Here is a 6170-nt window from a genome sequence, read left to right on the forward strand (position 1 = left end):
AACAGGTACCTGTTCAACCCTAGGTAACGGACCTGCACAGGAACTTCACAGAGAGCATGTGCAAATGACTCATAAATACACGACTTATAAATACACGAAAAGGTTCTTAACATCATTACTTATCAGGGAAATTCGTACTAGAAACACAATGTGACACTGCTATATTCTTGCTAGAACAGTTTTTAAAAATCGTCAGAGACACAGGGCAGCTGGAACTCTCACAACACCTGATGGGAATATGAACCTGTGCAAGTGAACCCTGTCAGTGTGCGCCAGAGCCATAATATAATGTATGCACACCTATGTTCCACTACTCCATTCCTATGTATGTACTCCAAAAAACCGCACATGTGTGTGCACCAAAACACATTGTAAGATGATTCCTAGCACCATTATTCTAATAGGCAAAAGATAAGAAACAGCTTTGATATTCATTAATGGTCACTGGATAAAGAGCAGTATCAGAAGTCAAGGGAAGCCCTGGCTGGTGTAGCTCAGTGGATTGAGGGTGGCCTGCAAGCCACACAATCGCAGTTCGATTCCCAGTCAGGGCACATGCCTGGGTTGCAGGCCAGTTCCCAGCAGGGGACTCACGAGAGGCAACCGTACATTGATATTTCTCTCCTTCTCTCCTCCCCTTCCTCTCTAAAGATAAATACATAAAATCTTAAAAAAAAAAAGAAGTCAAGTGAATACTATACTGTGGTGAAAAACACAAAGCAAAACTCATGAATCTCAAAAGCACGATAGTAAGCAAAAGACAAATATAAAAGAGTACACTCAGTATGATTCTATTTAGAATCAATTTATAAATACGCAGAACAAACGCGTGGTGAGAGAAGGCAGACCAGTGTTTACCCTGAGGGGCGGAGCGTGATGCTGACAGCGCAAGGAGAGTATCTGGGGTGCAGGTCGAGCTCTGCTTCTTGATCGGGGTGTTGGTTAGCCCGAGGGCTTGATGAAGCTGACCTAGAAGTGGAAGGAGAGTTTCCAACCCAAGAGCACCTGACTTCAAGGTCATGTCAATTACACCATCTTACTAAACGTGCGTATGTGGTGATGATAAGGCAGGCTACTGTAACATGGATATGAATAGGAGATGCTTGAATTACCTCTCCCGTAATCATCCATTTGGTGATGGAAACCCCTGCCACCTAGTGGCATCCTGCCCAAATTGCAGGGTCAGCTGTTCTGGGCATGACTCAACTTCCAAGGGGGCCAATTCAAAACAGGACAACAGCAAAAAATGTGTTTAATCTCCCTACGCACACCCAACATGCCTTTCCGAAGCAGCTGTTTATGGAAATAACCACTTCTCCTTCATACGGCTTCATCCTAGTAACATAAACACCCATCACTGTTTACCCTATCACATAACGGTAAGAATGCTGCCTCCCGATCACCAAACAGCCCCCCACGCCAGACCCCGGCCGGCCTCTCTGCACAGGCGATGGCATCACTTGGCACACCAGTTCTCTGGGGGGTCTACCATGAAGTCACCACTTCAGCAATGAACAGACTGAGATGACACAGGCTGAGATTTCTCAAGGTCAATGCAGAAACGTCAGGGATCGAGCTGCAACATGAAGCGACATTGGCAGGATTCCAGATGTCCTGCTCTGCTGTTGTCCGAACATGAAAATTGGGCGTTTTCTCCTCAGAGTAGGCAATGCAGAGACGGGAGTTCAGGGCTGGCAGGGCCAAGGACTCAGTGTGGACTGTGAGCAAATCACATTTCTTATCTTCAAACTAAAAGGCTTGCCCAAATGATGTCTGAGGCTCCTTCCCACCCCATCACCTAAAAACTCCTGAGCACAGAAGAAAAGCATTCATCTAAGTCACTTGCAATATGTTTTTGCGGTTCGGTACAACTATTTTTAGACCACCACAGAATAAGAGTTCATTTTATGAAGCCAGTCACAAATTTCCCACAATCTTTAGGGGAAATCCAGGCTTGAGGGATTCTAGTGCTTAATAAGATGATGTAATGCAGGAAAATATACAGCTAGAAGGAAATTTTATTAGTGTGAGTAAATGTACATTTTCAAGTGAATTACAAGAACTTAAGAAGTAAGTGTATATGCCCCACGGGGAAAATCACCTAAGACTCTAGAACAGAGCAGGCACTGTTCCTTTCTCAGGCATTCTGAGAGCCTCTGCACATGTGAGTCAAAAGGAGAATTGTGCAGGACCTTTAACCCTAGAAAGAAAAACAAATGACCTTAGAAAACTATCTTCGGTGACTAAACTGAAGACTCCGAGACAGGTGCTTCGGCTGGACGAAGGAGCATTAGAAGGCAACACAGGCTAACACAGCCATGCAGCCCAAGTGCAAGCCCACAGGCAGGCACCCCAGAGACGATGCAGCAAACGGGGCTGGCCTTCACACAGAGCAGCACGCACCTCTTGGTTCAACACGCCCATCTTCCCGATGCAAGCATGTTGGCCATGCAAACACAAGAAGAAACATTGTGGGTCACATAAATTTCTTGAGGTGTTTCTAAGCTGTCACATACCTACAGCATGCTTGGCGTGGGCATCCTAGCAAATTTCAATCCTGAGATGTCTACTTCAGAATTTAAAACTGTGACAGGCTGTTAGTGACTAAGAAGTCTGGTTCTTTCCACTATGATTTCAAACAGCTAACCTTAAGTAAATAAAATAATGGAGGTGAGTCACTGTAAAATGAGAACGGTGTCCCAGAGAGATGCTCTTTTGTCCTGTCTCACCTGTCCTGTCTCTGCAGTGACACTCTTGGTTTCGGTCATTAAAAAAGAACCTCTCAGTGTGTAAGGTAAGAATAAATGAACAGAGTAGGCATCTTAGGGAACATCACTCACTGATGCTCTCAGAACCAATAAAGCATTTCAGGGAATCAGGGGACCACAGCCCCGATGGGACTTAAGCAACTAATGCCTCCCCAACCCAGTTCCCAGCATGCAAAGGACCATGTGGACACATTCGCAGGTGAGGAGACGAAGGGACAGAAGGAAAAACTGAGCCTGCACACACGGACCCAGGGGCTGGTGCCTCCAAGCGTGGCCGAGGGCACCTCCACCCACAGAAGGCTCCCGGGCCGCTCCTGCTCTCGCTGCTGCTGCTGCTCACGGCCGTCCCGACAGCCAGCACTACCTTTTGAGCACAGTCTGGCTCTGCAGCGCTGCTCAGCCTCCTCAACGCTCCCTCTAACCCCAGGCTTCTCTCTCCTCCGCCCGACAGCAACTCATAAATCCACAAAGGCTACAGGAAGGCCGGCCCACCAAGACATCCGGCCCTGTCTCATCACATCATTCACTCCAACAAACACTATGCACCCCTGGCAGCCAGCGTCCTGCCTGACACATAACAGTCTCGAGTTTTATCTACTGGATATAGGGATTTGCAAAGGGTTCACATTTACCAGACGAACGAGATCTACTCTGCTCCCTCTGAGTTCGCAGTCCAGCTGAGGATCTGGGACACGTTCAAAAGTAAGTCTAAGTGCAGAACAAGAAACCGCCAGCATCCAGGGAAGCCTGTGGCAGGAGGTGACATTTGAAGAAAATGCAGACCTGAAGGACGTGTGGGAAAGTTCAACTGACAGATAAGAAAATGCTTCCTCTTTTCCTTAGTATCTTTCCCTTCTGGTTTCCTTGCTCGCATTCTTCTGAGAACTTGGGCCTCACGTGCTTTGTCTGTATCCCCCAGACGGGCTCACAAACAATCCCCCCCGAGACGGTGTGGGCTGGACAGGTGAGTGGCTGGCTGGAGGGAAAATGTTCCCTGCAACGGCTCCTGACTGTCCGCCGCACTGGACCTTAGCTCATCCTGACTGACCAAGCCCATGTCCCAGTTTGACTCTCACGACGGCCAACTCAATGTCCTCAGCACTTCTGGGAAATGTGGCACCAGACTCATCCCTGGGTTTGCCCCTAGGGCCCCTCCTCTGCTGCACAACAGACCGTTCCCCCTCGCAGACTGTCTGCCCTCCAAAGCCAAGGGAAAATGTCCCTTCCTCTGGGAGACGTCTTGATGGCAGCGGCCTGCAGGGACACCTCCTTCCGCTGAATCTCTGCAGGGCTTGCGACGGGGACAACGCAGTTTGCTCCTCAAACACATGATGCCCAGAATCTCCCTCTGAATCTTTCACACGAAATAAGGTTATCCTGCGAGATACCGCTCTTCATGCACTGAGACATTACTCTGCATCTGTAGTATGTCCTTTCCCAGACGCCTTTCCTACCAGCTGCTGAGCAAGGCGCGGGGGCGGGGGCACTGAATGGACGGAGACTGTGGGCTGAGTGTGCAGCCGCGCTCCCTCACTTACAACTCACCCATCTCTCCAAGACGCCACTTCCTCATAAAAAAAAAATGGATGAAAATACCTGTACTGAAAACAGCATGACAATTAAGTGAGACAATCCATGTGAATGCACTTAGTATATGGCACGTAGTGAACTTCAGGTCTTCAACAAATGCTTGATTCCCTCTTGCAATGGAGACTCAAAAATGCACGAGGAGGAGGGACGAAGATCCAAGTGCTACCTCTCCGTAAGGGCCAATGCTATCAAGTCTTGAAACTGATAGTCTGGTATCTAACTAATTCCTTGGAAGGTGACTTTAAGAAAGTCAGGTTTTAAATCTGAACTCTCTTCCTCCGTAATCATCTGTTAAATGCTGCAGATCAGCGTGGTGCTTCCTTCTCCAGGGCAACAGCAGCCCCTCCTTGCCCTCGGGGGGCCCCTGCAGCAGACACCAGCAGACCTGAGCAGCCAGGCCAGACAATGCGCTGCTAAACCACCAGGGTCCAGAGCCAGACAACTTACTCACTGGGGCGCCTCTCACTGGCCCTATTTACAAACTTCCCGTAAGTCAGAAATCTAAACTTTCGTGAGCAAAAATAACAAGGGGAAGAGGAGTGCAGAATGGCAGAGCAGGGGATCCTGAGCTCACCTGATCCCACAGACACCAGCAAGCAATCACTACACGTGGGTCAACTCCCTGAGGTGGACTGGTCACCGGCGACAGACCTCCACACCCAGAGGCCACAGCAAGAAGGGTGGGACAGGCAGAAACACGTGGGTGGGCTCAGGAAAACCCACACCCCAGTGGCTGCGTTGCACAGTTAGGGAGGATCTCAGAGGTACGGGACTTCTCCCCAAGGGGCAGGTAGTCCTGAAGCTCCAGGCCCCCCCCCACCCCAGCACTGTTGCCACCTCCGGGGCACAAGGCCAGGCTGCAGCTGCCCCCGGGGACAGCCAGGGCACGTACCTCGAAGGGCACCAGCTGAGAGTGAGAGAAGTATCCCACCCCTCAAAATGCCAGCCTCACAGAGCTCTTAGAAATAGCCCGTAGACACGAAATAGGCACAGTTATAAAATACGGCTAGTGAAGGCTTTGAAAAGAAAATGAAATCTGAGCAGTTGGCAGAGAAAGAGAATGAAAACTGACTTTGAAAGTCAGATATGAAGAAGGCCCTCCTGAAACACTCGTGTGGCGCGGGGAACAGGGAGGGCGGGCAAGGGAATGCGAGAGCCAGCAGGAACCAGGCGGTCCACAAAGATGAGAGACAGAAGGTCCCAGGAGAGTCCTCCCACACAGCCACACCTAGTTCAGCTCGGGCACGGTTCCCCACGGGGTCCTTAGCTGCTAACATCAGACCACCCGTGAGGCAAATGAAACTTGTCAAAGGTAATTACACTTAGCTCCACCTTTAAGGAACAGTACAGCTATTCCACAGGATGGCCCACTCCCCGTCTTCCTTATTCGTCATTTGTTCAGGAGGCCCTGGATGTCAGAAGGACATCTCTCCAGACTAGTGACAGGCATGACAGTGCTCGGCCAGAGCAGGCAGACCAGCTAAGCACCTCCTTCCACGTGGGCTGCCCCCTCCCCGTGTCTGCACCAGGGGCTCGGGATTCCCAGGGGTGACATGTGAGCAGCTGGACAACGTGTCAGTGTCCCGCCCGTATCTGTCTCCCATGCTGCCGCTACAAGTCACCACACACANGGAGGCCCTGGATGTCAGAAGGACATCTCTCCAGACTAGTGACAGGCATGACAGTGCTCGGCCAGAGCAGGCAGACCAGCTAAGCACCTCCTTCCACGTGGGCTGCCCCCTCCCCGTGTCTGCACCAGGGGCTCGGGATTCCCAGGGGTGACATGTGAGCAGCTGGACAACGTGTCAGCGT

The sequence above is a fragment of the Sturnira hondurensis genome, unplaced genomic scaffold, assembly GCF_014824575.4.
Source record: "Sturnira hondurensis isolate 20B ecotype Veracruz unplaced genomic scaffold, ASM1482457v3 Scaffold0007865, whole genome shotgun sequence".
Taxonomy (NCBI): Eukaryota; Metazoa; Chordata; class Mammalia; order Chiroptera; family Phyllostomidae; genus Sturnira; species Sturnira hondurensis.